The sequence below is a fragment of the Etheostoma spectabile genome, chromosome 1 (genome assembly GCF_008692095.1).
Source record: "Etheostoma spectabile isolate EspeVRDwgs_2016 chromosome 1, UIUC_Espe_1.0, whole genome shotgun sequence".
NCBI classification, from domain to species: domain Eukaryota; kingdom Metazoa; phylum Chordata; class Actinopteri; order Perciformes; family Percidae; genus Etheostoma; species Etheostoma spectabile.
The window spans coordinates 11,590,531-11,612,825 of record NC_045733.1 but is presented as its reverse complement, the minus strand read 5'-3'; the positions used below and the strand labels follow the sequence as shown (position 1 = coordinate 11,612,825).

Sequence of the window (22,295 nt, the reverse complement as noted above, 5' to 3'; positions counted from 1 at the left end):
GCCACCCATAGGTGATACTCAGAAATGAGGTTGTCATTTCTCCCTTTCACAGCCTGAGCAGGAAGTAAAGGGAGCATTTTTTTAAAGGTAAATTATGAAGTCCTAGAGTTGTTGCTTTGGCAATACAGGCCTTCTTTTTCTTTTTCTTTTTCTTTTTGAAATAAATAGGCGCTGTCCATCAGTGGGAGGTGCTGAAAATGCCCTGATGCTGAAAATAGTTGTGTGTGTTGGCTGAAATGGGTAGAGCGAGCTGCATTTGAAGCAGACAGCACATCTGAAACAGCTAGTGCTTCTGCATCCAAAGGCATTCCACTTAAACCTGAACCGGTTCATCCTCAAGTGTACACTTCTATAATATGCACATCTGGTGATTTTACAACCAGCCTGTAAAATGAAGGACACAGTCAAAGTGTTGAAGGATGGGACTGCCATTTAGGGGTGGTTAACGCAATATTTGCATGCATATACAAGCCTAGCCTACCCATTAATTATTTGACCTATAGTCTGCTTGATGGGGTTGGGAGTTTGATGAGTGAATGGCAAATTGAAATATCTTAAATATTGCATATTTCAGCAAAGGGTCCTGTAAATATTATGAAGAATAGTGCCTGTTTCACATCAGATCATTAATTCCTTAGTATCAGTGGGCTCTTTAAACGTCTGAAAATCTAGAGAAAAATGATATTTTAAATTGTTAGTTGTGTTCTCACCAACATATATGCAGAAACAAAAGGATTGTTCTTTTAACAGTGAGATTTACAGTTACATTTGAAATTGGTGTTACATTTGGTTCTAGGTCTGGATTATTTCAGTGCACAATAAAATGCTGGTAACCACTCAAATTAAGGCCCCCAACCAATAAGTGTCTCAATAGGTCGTTAGGTCAGAATGAGCCACCTGAGCTGCTACACTGAGCTTTATGATTCTGAAAAAACCTAGAGCGAATGCAACTAGAAAAATGCAAGAATTAATTTACAAGACATTCCAGTCAGCAATCATTCTTAGTAGAATAAGTATAGTCTTAGGGTTGGTTGAGAACTGGTGACCATTACTGCCAGGGTGGTAAACATGTTGTCCGTGCTTAACTCAGGGACCCGTCATGGCCTGTGGATTTGGGTTTGTCCTCTTGTAACATTCCTCAGTCATCAAGACAGAAACAGTTAGACACAAAAAAGGTGATCAGCCCGGCAGGCGTTGCTAATTTTTGGCATTCACCTGCCTGCTAAGGGACCAAATAGATGTAGACCATGCCAGGACCACTCACCAGAACAGCTTAGACAGAAGCCTTCACTGTGGGAAATAAGCACTTGGGCGAAAAGATTTCTTTTCATGCGTGACACACATGTAGTCAACCACTGGTTCAGAACAGGGTGAGTGGTGACTCATCTAACCATATGAGTTTTTTTACCCTCAGTAAACCACCACTTTGGTTCTTGTGCAACCTGCTGTGTAGAAAAGCAAATTTATATAATATATAGTATAATAAGGGCTTTATGTGATGCAGTTCCACCATTATATTACTCCCTAAATTTCTTGTGACACCTCAGACAGACATTTGTAGTGTGTTGATTCATAGTGCTTTGTCTTTTTTCTCGTGCATCTTTTATATTGCACAGATTTTACTGTCGAGGGCTATGTGCGTCTGTACTTCCCAGGTGGTTATGTCGTTTCAACATATTTTCACGCCACCATTACCTTAGCCACATTTTCCAATTGTGAAACATAATTAAGTCAAACAATGTACATTGTACAACACAAGCTCCAGCAAAATATACTTCAAAAGTCAGCCCTCTAGAAAAGTCATGGATTTCTTGTTTGAGCCACAGGAGACAAAATAACGAGCAAAATACCAAACATCATCTGATTCCAACTTCTCTTTAATTTAGTGAATGACTTCTCATAATGATGGTGTATTATGTTAGTATGCAATTGCCCATTTTGAAAACCTTGGCTTTCAATCTGTCTACAGCAGAAATGCTGATGCATTTTCAAATTACTATCTACTTTATTGCACTTTTACTTTTGGCGATTGAAGGGGGCAGTCAGTGTTTTTAAGAATATGCTTTACTATATGGGGGAACTGTTTTTTTGTTTCATCAATTTATATTGTAGTCTTGGCCTTGTGCATACTTCTGTGTGATATGAGGATTGGCGTTGGGAGTGGCGATAAATTAGGGCTGAGGGTCCGTCTGTATAAGTGAAAAAAAATCAGGCCTGTGCTTTTTATCTGAACTAAACCAGAAGGATTGTGCGTATTTCTGTATGTATATGTATGTCGCTGTGTGACACAAATAAGTGAGTGGGATGCAGTTTGAGATTAGACTGACTTCCAGTCGGCTCCATTTTGATAGATAGCACTCTGTATCTTTCCAGTGGTACCTCCACAAAACATGTGTTTGTGTCGAGTGAAGAGACAGGCCAATCTGAACAACTTGAACTGCTCGGGTGTGAAAGAGTCCAACGCATGCCAGGCTGGAGAGAGACTTAGTATTCAGTGTAGCAGCTTAAGTTATGCTTTTGTGCACCAGAAAGGGGATTATTCAGCGCATCCTGCTCTGTGTCATTCACAAGTCTGCCATTCTAAATCAACAAATATTAATGTGGTGATGTATGAAGAGGCTGTATCTGCTTGTGTGTGCCTGTAGTACCACTACGGTTTATTACTACGGAGTGTATCTTATGTAGAGTGACAGTGTTGATGTCTGCAAAAAAATCACAACTTGTGGCATAAATGTCATTATGAGACATTCACTGTTTTGACTGCAGCCGTTGGTGCCTTATTTCACCATCTGTGTTGTGTTCTATGTGTCTGTTGTGGCCTGCAGCAGCAACCAGCCATCAACTCCAGTGAGAGCCTCTGATAGAAAGAGTATGCTCAGGCTACGGGTACCATGTTTCTGCCTCTTCAGCAACCAGCTACTTTCTGCAAATGCCATAATGCTCTTTATAGATTCCTCTACATACTCTGAACAACCTACACATGTACAGTTTAGCAATACTGCTGCAGTAGACACTATTTCCTGTGATTATATGTATGGCGTTGCTGTGGTGTGAGGTACATCTGAGTACCACCCACTGCTGTAGAATGTATAATCACAGTAAACAATGTCCAAAAGGCAATTATGACTTTGTCTTTTTTTCTTCAGAGTGTAGTAACATGAAAAAAATCAGGACATATAACAATGGTAGATAAAGCTTGGTGGGACACATTGAAAGCTGTGCAGCATGGGAATTGTTCCTGGAAATGGGTAAGGATGTGGTTTGATAGCTCATTATGGATCTGATCCCAAGTTGATTAAACACTCTGAGTCAAGTCAAACAAATCTCCCACTGAATACTGTATGTCCTCCCTATTTTATTAGCAACAACACTAAAAACATTCAGGGAGAGTAATCATGAATTCAGGTCATTTAGCTAAATGGAGACATATTCCAGTAAGCATGGTATTGATTTGCAGGTCAAAAGATGTTAATCCAAGTTAAAACTGGGCGGAACGAACCACCCTTATATTACCACAGCTGTTGTTTAAGAGCATTTCAATGGCTACAGTATATTTCAATGAAAAGCATAGTAATTTACCTAGTCCTTATTTACCTTGCACGGCAGCTGGATTCTCGCAATATCACAAGGTCACATGAGAATCAGGGGATCACACATCCCAATATAAACTCATCCTGTCAGGCTTCAAGTAATTTGTTTGTGTCCTTTTGGCCAGACCAATCAGCACCCACGTATTTCTTCATTGAAAGAAGAGCAAAGAACAGCACAAAGGGCTTTTCTTGATGGGAAAAATAGTTTTTCTCTTCTCCTGATTGGCTTCTTCAAGAGTTTAAGAGACAGATGGTTTCATCCAGTGGCGTAGACAGAAATAGTGTTTTGGACGGGCCAGTACAAATTGAGTGGGCCATTTTCAAAAAGACGTAGAAGTAGCAAAAAGAAAAAACTGATAAAAAAACAGTAACAATTATACCTTCCACTAGATACTGCATTAGAACAACATTAGCTGTACTGTCTATAACTTGCTCAACCAACAAAGCTCAGTCTAAAAGTTTTAAGGCTAAAACATATATTCACCGACAGAACCAGCAGCATGTTATAAAATTAACCATTTTATTGCACAAAGTGGCAACTAAACATGAACCAAACAGCAGAGAAGGCGTTTACATCCTGCAGGACATAGACCAGCCCACATCAAACAGAAATCACACATGGAACGTATCCTTTGTGCATTCATAACAGCTTTGTTGCTTCAGGACTGCGTCGGATCATGGGCAGCAAATGTGCTACCATCGGTAAAAGAAAATCAAAGAATGAAAACTTCCAGCCAGGCATTGTTTGAATTATGAAAGATATAATGAAAAGTGTCCAGCAAGGTGCCAAATCTTACTGTATCAAGGCCACGGCAGTGACAGGATCAAAGGAAACTAAAAACAATGTCACTCCCAGATCAGTTATCTTCTCATTTAATGTGGGCGAAACACAAACGTGTTTCAGTTAGAAGCCATCATCAGTGTTCACCATTTCTTACTAAATAGGAAGGTTCCTACTGGGTTACAAGAAGCATGAAACCCGTTGTACTTACTGTTACCTCTGTGAGGGCCTCCTCTGTCGCTGATGGGCTGTCAGCTCCGCTGGGGAAATGTCTGCACACGCTGCAGAAAAGCTCGTCTTTATTTACACAGTGTTCCATCCAAGAAAACTGTCCATGCCACTTTAAAGAGAAGCCATTGTTGCCACGGTTACTTTTAACAGTACATTGCTTAACACACCCATGGTACATTGTGTAAAAAGCCAGCTAGCTAACGTTAGCTGCTGAAGGCAGCTCGGAGAGTCTGCCTGTTGTTACCATAGTAACCACCTATTATCCGAAAGCTTTCTAATTGTTACATCCCTATTCTCTGGTTTAAACAGTTTTGTTTTAATCAGAAGACAAAACACATTAAAACACACACAACTAGTTCTGTTACTATTTTTTTTTTTTATTTTTTTTTTTTCATACATTTCAATATTTTTCATAGCAAAACTTATCTCGATCCGACCTGGCTGGACGGGCCAGTGCCGCCCTGGCCCATTACTGGCTATGCGCCTGGTTTCATGTTTTTTTTTTTTGCCTGGCCTTTTCCAAACAGTTAAGGGCGACTTCTCAGATGGTTCTGTGTTAACAAACCATCTGACGCATCAGGTGAGGTCCCAACCATCAGTTCAGATATGGTCACTTTAATGCTGTGGAAACAACGGCTGTGGGACCCAGACAATCAATAACAATTTGGTTCAGTTTTAGTATCTAGATGTCTTTTGACCCGCAACAACAAATCAAGACTTAATGGGAATGTAATGGGTTTTAATTGTTGTAATTGTAGCCTTTTGATTTTTATGTAATATATTCGCTTATGGGTTTATAAGGAAGAATTCTATTACTAATACCTGTTAACTGCTAAACCCAAAAAAGGGATTAAACAGGATTCAGATTGTATAAGGAGATTCAATACTTCATTCCAAAAGGTTTTTAAACCCCAATTTGAGGAATGTACAATTTGCGGAGCCTGACACTGCCAAATGCATGTCCTGCAATGGCCACAGAACATGTTAATGAGGCTGACGTGTGAATACAGTTACCAGCTACGACAATCGGAAAACTGACAGATTAAGTGAGACCCAATCTAATCTATGACAAAATTAAATTTTAAACTATGTTTTGACTATCAAACAGTCTCCCAGGCTTGGAAGGTAGCTCTTGTCCCTTCATGGAGGAAAGCTGCATGGATTAACAGCTCAATGAATAAAAATAAAAAAAAGAATCACAGAGGGAAATAAGTAACAAAGTGTCTTTAGAAACTTCAAAAATTCCTGCAGCCTAATCTGTTTCTCCTCTGTCCATCTGTGTGGTCAGTATGTTCCAAACAGTCAATTTGTTTTGCCAAAATGTGAAGCTAGCAAGAGTCTGGAACATGCTGAGTATATGGATGGACAGTGAAGAGAAGAATATTATGCTGCAGGATGGACTTCAAAAGTTCCGGTGTACAATTTGATACTTTGTTGTAACCATCACCTTAGTTAGCTGTTGGAATCCATGTTGGAACTGCCACAAATCAAAGCTATCGTCCTCTGCAAAGCAGCACACTACAAACATTTAAGCTTACTTTGAGCCCTACAGGGAAATAGTGTTTGGAAGTAAAAATAGTTTTAACTATTGGAGAAGTATCCCTTCACTTCCTCTGGTCTGTGGTATGGCATGAACAGAAAAATAAACACATTTTTCACACAAGATATTTATGTTCTGATAAAAAGTGCACTGATACATTGTAAATATATTTTGAACACTAAGAAGATTGAAGGACTATTGTCATGCCCGCAGTTTTTTGTGGCTATACTTACAGGCCCAGTGGTGCTTTGTGCTTTATGTACACAATGCCAATGCACATGCTGATGCCATGTCATTCTTAGTTAAGCATGTTAGCATGCTAATATTAGCTAACTCAGCTTTCTGTGGATTAGAGACCCAACAGAGGGTAAAAGAAAATGATTTAAATTGTTAATACTGCAAGACTACAGGCAGTTTACACGTGCAACACAATGAATCTATGTTGTAAGCCACCCACCTGCTTATGTTGCTTTAAAACACAACTACAGAGTCCAACATACACCAAAGAGAGCTATATGAGTATTCTGCCATTTGATGTGTCAAGTTCAAACTTAGAGTAGGTGAAAGCAAGCTCTTGGAAGGGCTTTGCCTCAAAGCCCGGGCAAATCTCATTGTCTGCTTATCAGCCTCAAATTTACTCCGCCTTACTAAGATATTCCCTTAGAGAATTAGGGATAATAGCTAACGTGATGACTGTCATGATGAGTCTCTATCTCTCTCATGTTCAATGGGCCCCTCCTCTTTCTGCCTGCCTCTCTCTAACCTTCCCTTATTTATCTAACTTTCCCCATATATTAATATGCATGTTATCTCCTGCCAGTTCATTTAGCAGATGCCTTTGATGAGAATATCTCAGCATGACTTAAGAGCCATGCATGCATGGACTTTCATGTTGCAACTCATAACAGAGAGTGATTCATGGTACAATGACAGAAGTTAACAAATCAATATAAGAATGAAATGAATATCTAGTTCATTAACATGTTGGCAAACCGCTCAGATTCTAGTTGCTTAAATACATTTGATTGGCTTAATTGGCAAAGATGAAACCCCAGTAACTGGCGCCAAGTCAAACACTACTAAACCGAGAAGAGAATCTTGTAAGTCTGACAAGATTGCCTCTTTAGTGTGTGGCTCAGAGTCGCCTCAGCTACATTTCTCCCCTTTTATGACAACACTGTTCCTCAACCACCGTGTTTTCTTGGCTTGAACAAGGCTGTTCTAACATCTTGTTCCCTTGTTGCCATGTACTAATACATTATTGGCGAACCTCATTGTTTGCCACAAGAGCATTTTGTCCTTCAAATTCAAAGGCAAAGAAAGAGAAAAGCTCTTACGATGCCAGTCTTTGTCTTGTATTCTCAATAATAACACAAAGTCCCTTTTGTGCAATGCATTAAGCTTTCGCCAAGTATCCAATGCAGCTGAGGTACTTAAAGGACAGTTGCAACACAATTTGATCTTTCCCTTGTTTTGGTTTTTTTGCATCTTGTACCATTTTACATCATCTGAGATAAGGGATGTCCCAATCACATTTGTATGCAGCTAATTCCAGTCCTCCTATTGAGTCTATGCCGATACAATCTGTTATTCATTACGGTGACTAAACCTTTAAAAAATGTTTGGATCAACTGACCTGCAGGTTAGGACCATAAAAGACAAGACGCAATTTCGTTATTCAATATAACATCCATTAAAACATTTTTTTTAAATACTAAAATGCTGTCTCAATAACTGAATGAAGCAGGCGCATTACAGGACGGACATATGCCATCAATTAGACAAAAATATGCTATTAGTGGCAGAATAACAATATCATACATCTGTAGGTTACCAGACTAAGTGGACAATTCCTTCTGGAAAGAAACATTGTTACTGAGGTTTTGTTTCTAATGTGATTTCTTTAATGCTTTGAAAACTACAAAGGAGATTCAATTAGTCTCCGATTTACTGGGTGGCTGCAGAAATCTCCGACACAGACATCTCCAAACCTCAGCACATAATGTATATCAAAACGTATGTACATGGCTCAATAACGCCTGGGTTTAAGGTGTGTACAATTTCCACATTAAAGTGTCTGACAGTGATTAGACGTACGTCATATATTTTGTTAAGTTGTGAACTCATTCTGACTCCCAATTCATCAAATACTGACACTTGGTCAGTGGCTCTCAGCGTCAGATACCGACCCAAAAATCACCCTTTAGCGTCTGTTTGGGCCTCAACCGGGGCACTGGAAGATGACACAGTATTAGGAGCGAATAGTATGAAAGTTCAAAAATCTGCATAAAGAGGCAGGTCGGGGTGGATTATTAATTAGGGCAGTAATCAGCAGATTAACCAATAAGGGAAATAATCATTAGTCACCTCCCTCATTCTTTAGCTCTTCATACATCAAAAGTGGCAAAACTTCTCGCCCCATCATTTGTCACACCTGTAGCTCAGTAATAAGCGTGATTCGTTTCCGTGTAATGTCTTTGAGAATACACAGCTGAAGCTACATTTTGCAAGCTACGCTAACTAGCACCTGCTGCTTGGACTTTAATTATCCAGACGGGGAATACGGAAACAAACTGAGGGGGATCCCCAGGTCTTTATCTCATTCACACATTGGTAATGAAAGTGACTAACAGCAAGGGCCAGTTAATAAAATTAGAGACTGCGGCACTGCTTGACTAACCCACCTACCACTTGTGGTGCAAGGTTTTTAATTAACAGATCCTGTCATCTGATTGGATAAGGATGTATCACTGGATACAGAAATACACACATTGTTTCTGTGTCCAGTCAGGCTTCAGACTCTTCAGTCTTTGATTCACCCTTCTTTCCTCCCCGACAGAGTATTAACAAGGGTGCAAGGCAGGTCTGATATCATGAATAATACGTATCTATGTAATACCTGATATTAAGATAAAATCTGATTCTACTTTTTTGGTGAAAACTTTGCAGTCACTGAAATATATATATATATATATATATATATATATATATATATATATATATATATATATATATTACGTGTTTAAAAGAGTTTATCCCAACCCCCAAAGAACCTCACACCCTCACACACATAGATACGTTGTAGTCATGTTGTTCATTTGAACACTAACAAGATCAAGAGTCCACAGCCATGCTAGCAGCTCTGTGAGGCTGTACATACAAGCATAGTTGTGTTATGTGCTAATTGGCACTAAACAGCCTGATGGGATGTCATAAGAGTTGCAGGTATTTGGTCATGAAATCCAGTATTGGACAAATTAACATTTTCACGCTATATGGAAACCTAAAGGATAAAGAGAGTTAGTATAATTCATCCTGAAGGGAACATGAATGTCTGTATTTCATGGTTATTCATCCAATAGTTGCCAAGACATTTCACTCAAAACCCCAAATGTCAATCTCATGATGGCGCTAGAGGAAAAGCAGATGATCACCAATGCCTCTAGCATGGTTACCAATTGTACAACTACCTACACCTTTTTGTTGTTTGACTCATAGTGCTATTTAGACACCCACAGTGGGCAGGGAAAGGAGAATCAAATATGTACACTGCAAAGACAACAGGCAACTTATATGTGCAACACGATGAATCTATAGTGTAAGCCATTTACCAACAACTGCACAGCTCCTGCTATGTTGCTTAAAAACACAACTACACAGCAGAGCCCAACATACAACAAAGAGAGCCATATGCGTAGTCTGCCATTTGATGTGTCAAGTTTAAACCTTGCGTAGGCCTTGCCTTGGTAGCTCTGTTTTCAGCTTGACAGTGAGGTATTTGCTAGTACACTGGGTTTGAACATGCTTTTAAAAGGGAAATCCCAACCCAGAGAGGAGCTTGTGTCTTCTCAAATGAACATGGAAATCTTCGACGTCGAAGTAGCATGATGTTTTCACATTGCATTCTCAATAGATTGTATCCCAACAAGGATCACAACAACAATTACCTTCCTTATCAATTCATTTGTAGATCAATTCATCATTAAGTCACATCTTTTCAAAGCCCAAAGAGAGGTCTTTAAAGTTGTGTCCAAATTACCAGTCCACATTGCTAAAAAGACATCCAGTTTACTTAACTTTAGTTTAGTTAACTAAGATAAAGAAAACCATCAAATCCTCTCATTTAAGAAGCGGAAACCATAAGATGTGAAAATTACTCAGTTATTGATTACCAAAATTATGCTGATTCATTTCCTGTCAATTGAGGTATTTCTTTTAGCCTTAATCAAAACAATTACTCAAGAGAATTGACAACATTTTTGAAATAATTTTACATTGCAGTCTTTTTACCATGAGAAATGCAATGATTGTAAACCTTTAAGTCACATTTTTATCACGAAAACAGTCAAAAGACCAATTCCTAATGGCAGTAATGCAGCCCTAGATGTTATTGTTGTGCAACTGGCATCTTGTTGCACTAAAACTATGACTTGAGCCAGACAAGCAACCATAAATCTTTTCACTAGATTGTCCACCAGCATCCTCCAGTCGTGTTTTCTCATTCTTGGGTAGTGATGATATGTAGTCTCTGTATCATGAGTCATTCAATACAGCGTGGAGCAGCTAGGCTAAGGGGCATATGGCCATGTTGGAGGAGAGCCATGCGGCTTCAGGCGGGGTAAACGAATGGGCAGAGATTGTTGGTGCATTAGCTGTTCGGCTCTGCATCATGTTTCACTGTCGTTTCTACAGTGAGCACACCATTTATCCAACAGCAGTAAATAAATCATTGCAATCATATTGTTTGCTGCATGTTTGAGAAAGTTGGTGGTCCAGGGAATTAGGGCTGTCACACTCTAAATACCGTTTGACTGTGCATGAAGATGAGAGAGAGAGAGAAAGAAAAAAATAGAGACAGAAGGAGAACGCTTGTGTTCCACTAAAATATCCTTGGCGACTAAAGATGCTGTATTCACACATTATTCACAGACAGTTTGTACCAACACCAACAATCTGCTAAGGCTATGATCGGCTGCTATTGGCTAAATGCACTGGAGGAAATGCTGCTGCAGAGCTGCAGAGCCACAGAGCTGACGGCGGACTGTGTGCGTCGACTGTTGATTATGGGGAGAGCCTGTGGTTCCACCTATTTCATATTCATGAGCCAAATGGTTCATGTTGTATTATTCATGAACAAATTAGACGTTCAAAACACCAGTGTGAGCGAGGCCGTATGCAGAATGCATAGGGACTCATAAACCAAACTTTCACTTGAAACTCTCCACATTCTCCTTGCCTGATGCCCACATTTAAATTGTCCTTTCTTTTCATCCCTGATCCTGATGCTGTGTTAAAATGAGCTACTGAGGCTCAATATATCCCCCATTCTTCTTCTTATAATTCATTCTGGGCTGCTGTCCTTGCAGCAGTTTCCACTATCTACAAGCAGTGGTGAACTCTTTTATGAAGAAAAAAAAGAATATACAGTACTGTGTGTATACAGTTTACTGTACAAGAGGTTGAGAGCTGACCTGCTTGTAAGAGACCAGCTTTGTTCTGCCTCTCTGAGCTGCTGGCTTGCCTGCAGTCGGGTACGGAGCAACAGAAGTGTGTCCAATCAAGCTGAGCCCTGTTTTAAAAGGCCCTGCAGTCGTTGGGCAGAGGCCGCGTTTACGACCCAAAATCGAGGAGACGAGCCTGGCACTATTCCAAGCCCTGGAGCTCGTATATTCTGTCTGAGCATATCCAGAGTGAAGTGCAGCACTGCAAGGAGGCCCCACGAGACACCTGTACATATGTTACTGACTGTATGTGTGTGTGTGTGTGTGTGTGTGTGTGTGTGTGTGTGTTTGTGTGTGTGTGTGTGTGTGTTAACAGTGTTTAGGATGAAAGAAAATCTTGCTAACCTTCAAATCTTCTATATTTTTTCAAGTCGAGACATGGATGGAAACATAGCAACAACAATGAAATTGTATTGATGTCAATGTAAATAGTATCACAGCTGAAGAAATATTCTAGAAGGTCAATAGAAAAAAAAAAAAAACTCCTGCTCAACCCATATACTCCCAAATGCGACCAACAGAATAAAGTCCCTCAGCCATAATAGATAAAATCTGCTCAGTGTTGCTAAAATATACTTTTGACTTCAGTTAACAAATATAAAAGCACTTCATTTACATTAGCCAAATGGGAAGGTACAGTCATTTTTGTGATTACAATGCGGTTGGTCAATTACTGTAATAGTGTGGACTTATGGCACATTAGGTGATCAGCGTTTTACACCACAGTAGGTATTATCTATTCCAGAGCTAATCCTAAAACTGAAGGTCAAAATAACAATCCAATGCCTTTGTGAGCCTGAAATCGATTTGAACAGACCAGATGTGGTTAGGGACCAAAATATGAAATTCCTGTTGATTGTCATAACTTTATCTTCATTATTGTATTATCTTTTTTATTCTTATCTTTGGCTCGGTTTTGTACTCTTACCTGAAGCTCTCCTTTGTCTCATTCCCGTTGCTGTTGCTGCTATAACACCTGAATTTCCCTCTGGGATTAATAAAGGTTTATCAAATTGTATCTTAATATTTGCTAATGGCCTGTAGAAATGATGCTGTGAAGGTAATCAGTTGAATTGCATACCTCAAGTACTAACTTTCTTTGAGAAAGGGTTTGATCATCGCAAAAGGAATCGTCCATCTTTATAATTCGTCAAGAATCTCCTTTTCAAACAAGCTCTGTGGAAGTAACTACTGTCACAGCAGGAACGTTAGCTTGAATGCAGACATCGAGTCAGCCACCCCGACTGTTTGGGCTGTGTTCGTGTAATGATTTGTTTTCCTCAGAGTGGAGCCATGCCAGCATGGCCCACAATTTTGCCTTGCTCATAGTGATCAATAGGCATTAGCTTGGGACAAGAAGTTTTCAAGTAGCTTGTTCAGTGAATGATTGGCAGCTCTCTGCATCACCCAGACATGAACATGAAAGCTTCCTACACCTGACTGAGCCAACACACTTCTCAGCCGGAATGAATGGATCTGCCACTCACTGGGCTCTTATTGCTGCAAAATACATATTGCAACTGTTTTGGAGCTCTGACATTATCCATCAAAAATTGTTTTAGGATCATTCTGAGGTGGATAGAAGGCACCGCCGTCACCTCACAGTAAGTTTGCAGGTTGCCATGGTGTTCACCCGGGTTTCCGCCCAAACCAAAAGTCATGTTTCGAATACTTGTGCTGTATACTTGTGCCCTGCAGTGCCCTGCTATGACATGAACCACCATGACTGCTATTTCTAGTCACTGTTCCATTATCTTTATTGTGACTGTTATTGCCACTGTGCATCACACCCCCAACCGGTCGTCAGACTCTGCCTACCGAGAGCCTTTGAGGGTCTGACCCAGGTTTCTTCCTAAAAGGCAGTTTTTCCTCGCCACTGTTGCACCGTTGCTTGCTCTGGAGGGAACTACTGTTGGGGAACTGTTGGGGCTTTGTAAATTATAGCGTGTGGTTTAGACCTACTCTATTTCTATGATTTGATATTATAAATAAAATTGAATTGAATTGAATTGAACCAAGGCTCTTAACTCTGAACCGCAGGTTGACCCATGGCACTCCTTCCTGACTGGCCACTGCTCTTAAACAGAGGAGGAAAGTAACAAAATACATTCATTCAAGTTACTGTATTGAGTAGTTTTGTTTTGCATTTTGTTTTTTGTAAGTAGTTTTTAAAATCGGTATTTTAAAATGTACCGGATTACGTTTTGAGTTAAGTATTAGATTTTGCTGCACTACACATTCTATGCGTTACTGAGTAAAAAAAACAACTTTGACTAACAAAAACAGAAAGGAATTAAAAAATATTAAATACTTGGGCATTCTTTTTTTGTGTGAACGTATGTAGCTTCTTCTTCTCTGGTTGCAAGTCGCAATTAAAAAGAAGTAGAAGAAAACACTTCCCAAATAAGGGAATTTTGGATTGCAAAATTTTGGCTTCGTTTCTGAAAAAGGCAACGTTGGGAGGTTTAATTTCTTCAAAAATTTTTTTGTTTAAAAATTCTGTTATAAAAGGGTAACTAAGTAATTTTGAAAACCATGTCCCGGGTTTGAAAACCACGGGTTGTTTAAATTTTTAATTTTTCCCTTCCGAAGCTGAAAAGCCTGTTCGCGTTCGGGCCGGTGAAGGGTTTTGAAAACTCAAAACCAAAACTCAAGACTTTTACCGGGGGCCCCTGGGGGCTTGGCCCCCCCAAAAGGGCCCTCTCTTTTTTTCATTGGCTTGGGGGAAACTTGTTGGAAAGGGGGCTTTTAACTTGAAAGCCCCTTTTTAGGATTTTAAAGTTGAAAAAATGAACACCTAAGAAAAACCCAGTTAAAAAGGGACCCTCGAGGGGGAAAAACAGAGGGTAAAAAACTTTCAGTTTATAATTTTTGGGGGGGTGCATTTTTAAAGGGAATTTTAATTTAATTACTTACTTTAAAAAAAGGAAAAATTCTGGGCCCCTAAAAATTTTGCCTTTTTTTTTAAAAAATTTTTTAAAAGAAAATTAAAAATTTTTTTTCCCCCTTTTTTTAAAAAAAAATATGATTTTCGTTAAAATTTGAAAAAAATTTTAAAAAAGTATTAAGGGGACTGCATGGGGATTGTTTTTAAAGTGATGGGGGGGGACTGAATGTATCCTCCCCCAGGGACAATTTGACGTGAAAGGGGGTTTTAAAAAGTTGATTTTATATATTTTTCAAAAAGTAAAGCGTGGGTGGGAAACGACTTCCCCCGTGGGGATTTAATTATACTTTTTTTTAAAAAATTTTAAAACGGGAAATCATTCCCCCTCAAGAAAGGAAATTAAATTTTGCATAAAAAACCCCCCAAACCCTTTCCAAAAAAAAACCTTTTTGGATAAATTTGAAAAAACCCCAGACCCCCCTTTTTTTTGTTTGTTTTTTAAATTTTTTTTTTTTGTTTTAAATGCCTTTAATTTATTACCAAAAGGGTTTTTGTTTTTTAAGCCCCTTTTTCTCTCCTGGGGTTTTTTTTTGGGGATTTGATAAAAAATGTTGGGAAAAACCCCCTTTTGAAAGTTTGAAAATTTAAAACAAAAAAATTGTTTTTTCCCCGTATAACCAAATTTTAATTTCCCCGGGGCCCCCCCAAAAAGGCGATTGGTATTTTATAATAAAAAATTAGGGAAAAAAAGTAAAAAAAATTTTTAAATTTTAAAAAGCCTTTCCTTTAAAACAAATTTTAAAACCCCTTTTAAAAAGGTAAAAGAAGGTGTATGGTTAAATTAAACAGTTAAAAAAAATGAATTTTTTTTTAAAGGGGGGCCCATTTTTACCCAGTATTGTAAAAAGCAATTTTTCAAAAATTTTAAAAAATCAAAAAACCTTTTGCTCAGAATTAAAAAAACCAAAATAATTTTTTTTTTAAAAATTGGAACAAAAATATTTCTTTTTTACATTTTCACAATAAACCCAAAAATTGTTTTCTTTTGTATATGTACCCCTTTTTTTTAATTAAATTTAGATTTTTCATATTTTTAACCCTTTTGTAGAAAAAAATTTATTCATTTTTTACCCCCGTTCATAATTTTTGACCCATGTAAATTTTTAGGTTTGCAGGGTTAATTTAATTATAAAGTTGGGACTCTACCCCCGGGGATTCCAAAGTAATTTACAAAATTTCAAATTAAAATGGGCCCCAAAAAAATTTTCCAACCCATCAATTTTATGGGGTCTCGGGTTTCATGGAATCATTCATGAGTTTCCCCTCCCCCCTGGATCTTTTTAAAAACTGGGTTTAAAAGATTTTTAAACCCCAAAACCTTCAAATAGGGCCCTTCGGGAATACAAAATGGGCTTTGCGTGGGGGAAAGGGGGCCCCTTGCGGGGCGTTAGCTGCCCCCCTTTAGAGGTTTGTTGGTTTCCCCGTTTAAGGGTTTAAAACCCCATTTTTAACCACGGGAAAAGAAAAAACAGGACTTCAGCCAACATCTGTCGTTTTCCCCTCGATCTCCTTTCCTCTCCGCCGGGCCTTTCATCCACTCAAATCGTGAAAAAGACGGATATGTAATCGAAGAAAAAATTCCCCCTAAATAGAAGAAAAAAAGCTTTTGGGGAAATGCAACACGGATACTAACAAATGGAACAATGTCGCTTTGATAAAAGCCATCAATAAAAAATTTTTTCCTTAATTTTTTGGATTTTGCGGTCCTACAAAAGGATCCGATCACATTTTTTCACATCAGGTTCCCGTTGGGGGTAAAAGGTTTTATTTTAAACTGGAACTCCTTTTTTTTGAAAAAAAGGTGCAAAATAACTGTTACTATTTAAAAATGTTCAAAAAAAAAATCCAAACATTTTGTTTCATCCCAACTTAAATGGGAAAATTGCTTTTTTTGTCTTTTGATCTGAATCTGAACATCAGTTTTTAGGGGTTGCTCAGACCAAACTTTTTTTTGCAGACAACAATTTTACATTTTTAAACCAAAAAATTTTTGATTTAAACAAATAAAGAAGTTTTAAAAAATCGTTAGGGCGCCTTTTCCCGATGTTCCAATTCCAGGTTTCAAAGCTCCGCAATTTTTCCCCAAAATTCACTATTGGCCGGTGTCCCTTACCTTCCACTTCCTTGGTTGGTATCAACAGGGACTAAAATCATCGAAAAAAGGGGCTGTGAAAGTGTCGTATCCACCACTACACACAAAATTGTATTCCAAAGCACATGGTTGAAGGGCAGCGTATTGCAATTCCAGTGTTAGGGCGTAGTTCTAAAATAGACAAAAAGTGGTAAAAAATCGGCAAATCCCCCCAATTTCATTTTATTTATGACTTATCTTAATTTGCTTAAAGTGCCAAAGCAGTTGTTTTTCATGCCCCATACAGTAATAAGGAACTTGGTGGGCGGGTTGTCAGCAGCAAGTGGGATTATTAAAAAGAAAAACATGTAGGGGAAGGAAAGCATTAACAGAATGACATGTGATTTTTTTTCATAACAACCATGAAATGGGGGGGGGGGGGGGAGATAAAGGTTTGGGCCCAGCAGTTTGACAAGATTTGGCACTGGATCCCGTAGTGTAAGAGCCAGTTAATGGTGCTGCCCGTCAAATGTTGTCGTGGTTCCTTTGGTTTGGGGTTTTGGGGTTGGGAATTGTTGTACTAAGTTGTTTGGGCTGAATGGGCAGAATGGAAGATGTAAGCCGCTTGAAACACAGCTTTTGTTGACAGTTCAAGGCCCCTCGTGTTTTTTAGAAACACTTCCTGGCTAAATTTTTTGAGATCTTTTTTCCCATTTTTATTTTTGGGAACTTTGAATGACATTGTTTTTCCAAAAAAACGACAAGTCTCTTTGTTCAACATTGTCCCCTGTTTCCTTAAATGCTTTTTTTCTTTGGGGAAAGGGAAAACCCAAACTCACTAAAAATTTAATTTAAAGTTTCTTTTTATTGTTTTTTTTTTGTCAAATTTTTCTTAGGCACAACTACCAGAATGGGTGTGTACAAAGACCCCTTAATATTTTTCATGCTGAAAAGTGAAAAAAAACAACAAAAAAAAAACAAGGTGGGGGTGGCCCTTATTTCCTGCCCTTTTGGACTTTTTAAAAATAAATTTACATTTGAAAAATAAACTGTGTCGCCCTATCATGCTACTGAATAAAATACTTAAAATAAATTTCGTCTTTAAATAAATGTAGATTATAGGCGAACTAAAAAATTCATTCTGCCATCAAAATGAATTACTTTACAAACTATTTCTCTTTCTTTTTCATTTCAAAGTAAAGCTTGCGTCAACTATCATGCTAATGAATAAAATACTTGACATTTTTTATATATTTTAACTAAACAGTAACGGCAATCATACAAATGAATACAATACTTTAAAAATATGTCCGTCTGTAAAAAAAAATGCAGATTATGGGCAAACAGCTTGCATCTGGAATAAAATACTCAATCAGTTTTGCAGCTGTAAAGCCTGCAAACAACAGCCTATGTTGATTAAGGAATAAATTGTCATATAAAAGACAGATGAATTTGAAGTCTGATAGAGAATCATGGACAAAGAAAAAAAAAAAATGAGCAACACAATGGCATTGCGCTTTTTCTTACATTTTGTGTAATTTGATTCTAAGTAGGTGACATTCTTGTTTCTGTCTATTTTATCACGTGGCTGTACGCATGCTAACTGTCTTCCTTTGTTTATTCCAAAAAAGCTGCTGTGGCTGCTCCAAGAACAGCAGAAGCATCATTTTCTGTGCTGAACAAGAGATTTTTGTTCCTATAACTATAAGACCTACGAGACACTGAGTGCTTGCACAGCAAATGTTAAAGTTTTCATGACCTGGATATATGTTGAATCGCTCCTCTATGGTATGAATTGTTAATAGAGAACAATTTGTGTTGCTATTATTGTCTCTTTAGTTTTGATGCTTTTAAATTGGTAATCAGAAGCTCATGTTGACTTTATTGTAGCCCATACAGTATGTTAAAAGGATTAATTAGATTTTAGATTTAGAACAATATGGGGCTTGTTGCACATCTGGATTCAGTAGGATTCTGGATTGACACACCACCACACACACACACAACCCCACACACAACACACACACACACACAACCACACACACACACACACACAAAACACACACCTAGAGAATGGTTTTTAACTGTAGTCAAGAGTAATGAAAGCTGGTATCCTTTGGGATCTAAACCCACCAATCAGAGAGACAATTATTTGGTTTGAATGACGGGACTCACAAACACACACACACACACACACAGACACACATACACACACACACACACACTAGGATTATTTTGACTCCAACCTTTATCACTGCTGTCAGAACAAGGCCAAAACAAACAACTTTGTTGTTCAAATATAGCTCAAACCCCCCCGCACACACATCCACAGACACACACACACACACCTAGAGAATGAACAGGGGGATGATCAGCTCGCCCTATTTTTAACATTATTTCGCTCGCGTAGTGTTTTCAGGATCAAATAACACACACCTGTTTGATTTCTTTTTTAACATGACAAATATTTGTGCATTGTAAAGTGTGTATGCACGAGACTGGATTGATTTATAAATCAAATGCAATAAAACAATTAAAAATTCTTCCTTACAAATAGGTAAATATGCCAGAGTTGCATGTGCTTTGATTATTAAATCTTTATCTTGAAACTTTTCTTTGTAATAAGCAATTTCCTCACATGCACTGTATAACAAATAGGTCATGGTTTGTTTGTTATTTATAGGTCATGTTGCACATTTGCATATTTATATCTTGGATTCATTCTCATGTCAGAAAATGTCACCCTACATACTGGGTGAAGCACTAGAAGTGTCCTGACAGCAAGTTGCATCCAGGTAAACATAATTTATAAATCCCCGGAGCATGACTACTGAAAAACAGCCCTATTAAATATTGTACATAGAAAACCAGTCTATCATAGCTCTTTTCATTTTGGAGCAGGCCCTGATTTTAATTACTATACATGGTGAATTAGCTAATGAATAATGAATGGATTCCTCACACTAAGTGCTCTGACTGCTAATGCACTTGCAATTCACTCTCTCTACTCCCTCACACACTGCCAATGTTGCTTCTGTCTTTTTTAATTTTTTTTTTTAAGCCCCCTTCTCCAAGTCTAAATCACACACTTCCCACCTCTGCTTTTGCTCACTCTCACTCCGATTTGATTAGATTTTCCTCTGTAAGGAATTATTTAGTGATGAGAGTGGAGAATGAGACGGAGTAAGAGAAAGGCTCCAGGATAGACCGAGACAGATAGTGGTTCTCACGGGAGAGAGGGAGAAGGAGATAGGTGCTTTGAGGAAAGAGAGTGAAAAAGCTGGAGGATTAAGGTGCAGTGGAGCTGCAGACATGTAGTGAGAGAGAGAGAGAGAGAGAGAGAGAGAGAGAGAGAGAGAGAGAGAGAGAGAGAGAGAGAGAGAGAGAGACAGTGAAAGACAATGTGCTCTGTGTGCTCAGTGCTCTTCAAATCCAATGGAATGGAGCTCTACACACGTGCATCTAGAAATAGGGCTGCAACTATTGGTTATTTTCATTGAAGATGAATCTGTCAATTATTTTCTTGATTAATTGATCAGTTGTTTGATTTATACAATGTCAGAAAAGTCTTCATCAGTGTTTTCTAAAGCCCAAGATGGCGTCCTGAAATGTCTCGGTTTGTCCACAACTCAAAAGAAATTCTGTTTACAGTCACAGAGGAGTGAAGAAACTAGAAAAGATTCACATTTAGGAAGCTGGATCAGAGAAGTTTTACCTTTTTTCATAAAAAAAAAGGACTCAAACCAAATTATCAATGATCAAAAATAGTTGGCGATGAATTTAATATCTTTGCAGCACTATTTAGAAATATAGGACAATATAGGTGATACATGCAATGGAGAGCTGGGGAGAACATTCCAGAAATTCCAGACACATAGGTACTCTGGACTGGAATGTGTACTTCAGTTTCCTCCCAAAGTCCACAGGGTTAGGTGGAGAGACTCTAAAGTGCTTGTAGGTGTGAATGTGTTTATCTGTCTATATGTGTTAGCACTGTGAAGACTGGCAACCTGTCCATGGTAGTTCTCACCCAGTGCATGATGGGAAAGGCTGCTGCCCCCTATGGCGCCGAACACTAGTGATATAGAATATGGATGGGTTCGCTAGCAGTAAAACTATAAATAATTTATTTAAAGTATTTTCAGTTATTTAAAGCTGTCATGACCTTAATCTTAAGCAACCATAATCTTTTTTTAATATTAACAATTAATTTTTTTTTTTTATTGAAGTTCTCTGTGGAGCATTTCAGAATATTTCAGCTCATTGTTTTTGATTTCTATTTTTTTTAAAGCACAGCCTGTAGCTGTTTTCATCAAAGTAGCTCCAAAAACCCACAGTAAACCAGCTGCCCAGCACCTAACAGCAGTCTCAGTTAAAGACACATGGGGGTGAACATGGGGGAGAATTCAGCTGCTAGAGAGCCAGATATCTTCTCTGGTGTTGGTAGCGATCAAAACAGCGAAAGGGAGAGTAAAAAAGGGAGTTACGTATAGTGTATTGATCGGGTGTCCAGTAACACAACTCCAAACGAATTCTAAGGTTGCTCCATATCTGCTGGATGATAAATTATAAATACACAGAGGTTTTCTAACAAAATCGCTGCATCAACTTACTTGTTCTGCAGAGATGTGCTTCAGGTGTTAATCAAAAAATCCAAATGTGGGGATTTTTTAGATGCATTGAAAGACTACATGTCCCTTTTTATAGTATCAGTTTTACATGACATAATCCATACAGCAACAGGGAATTTGCATCACAAGAGATGAGGTGTGTCATCACACAGTATGTATGGCAACTAGCCTCAGCCTAAAAAAACGTATCCCTTTTCTAAAATTATGAATAATTGAGAGTACAACATGCACATTTGGGAACAAGTAAGTGGCCTGGGGTCGTGCAAGCTACGTGCTTGACACAAACAACCAAAGCAGAGAAAAACAAGCTACCTCAGATAAACAATAATCAGCACCACAGCAGCTGGACAGCTTCGCCTCAGGCTAACCAGGATTAAACACAAACAATGTCAGACGTGAAAAGATAACCCAGGGTAATGTTAAATCGAGATTAAAGCCCAGGGTTAACAGGTTAAAAGACACATGTACTGTAATGGATGTTTGGACCGTAGGGCATTGGATGAATGCTGATTAACAACTGCAGCATGATTCATAAAGGTAAAAATTAATGTCAAAAATTAAATAATGTGTCATTTTTCACATACCATCACCATCATCTTTGTCACTATGCTGAGAAACAGAGTTATGCATATTAAAATACAAAAAATTTTCCAAAGTAGGACGATATCATACATCACCAAATTAAAGTAAAGGCATGCACGATTTAGACTCTAAGTGGCTGAGGCAGTCGTCTCCCATGAAAGGACACTGTGTTGTGCAATAATTAGCATTTGATTGACATCCGTCTTTATAAAGGATCAATAATGAACAGAAATTAAAACATGGATTAGGATTTCAAAGAATGGAAGTGGCACCAGAACACCAAGGACAAACGAGGACACACCAACAGGGAAAACATTTTCGGGGGGGATGCACATTTTGGCACAACACCAATCCTTAACAGCTTATTAGCATGCCAGCTGAGAATTCTCCCCATGAGCAAGTAATGAAGGAAAAACAAGAT

General features: G+C 38.4%; 1 protein-coding gene and 2 long non-coding RNA genes across 3 annotated transcripts in view; 2 read left to right on the top strand and 1 right to left on the bottom strand.

Moving 5' to 3' along the window:
• Positions 1-22,295, top strand: part of LOC116690514 (uncharacterized) — a 60,602-nt gene that overhangs the window by 13,299 nt on the left and 25,008 nt on the right. Inside the window, exons 2-3 of the long non-coding RNA XR_004332279.1 lie at positions 183-188; positions 21,121-21,131. This is a non-coding gene — a long non-coding RNA (uncharacterized LOC116690514). The remainder of the gene's footprint in view (positions 1-182; positions 189-21,120; positions 21,132-22,295) is intronic.
• The window catches only part of lrrc4cb (leucine rich repeat containing 4C, genome duplicate b), a 45,602-nt gene that overhangs the window by 1,773 nt on the left and 21,534 nt on the right, over positions 1-22,295 (top strand). The window lies entirely within an intron of this gene.
• Positions 8,269-21,641, bottom strand: LOC116690521 (uncharacterized). The gene is made up of 3 exons (XR_004332280.1): positions 21,631-21,641; positions 11,776-11,779; positions 8,269-8,375 (listed from the first exon to the last, which is right to left on the bottom strand). It is a non-coding gene; the product is annotated as an uncharacterized LOC116690521 (long non-coding RNA).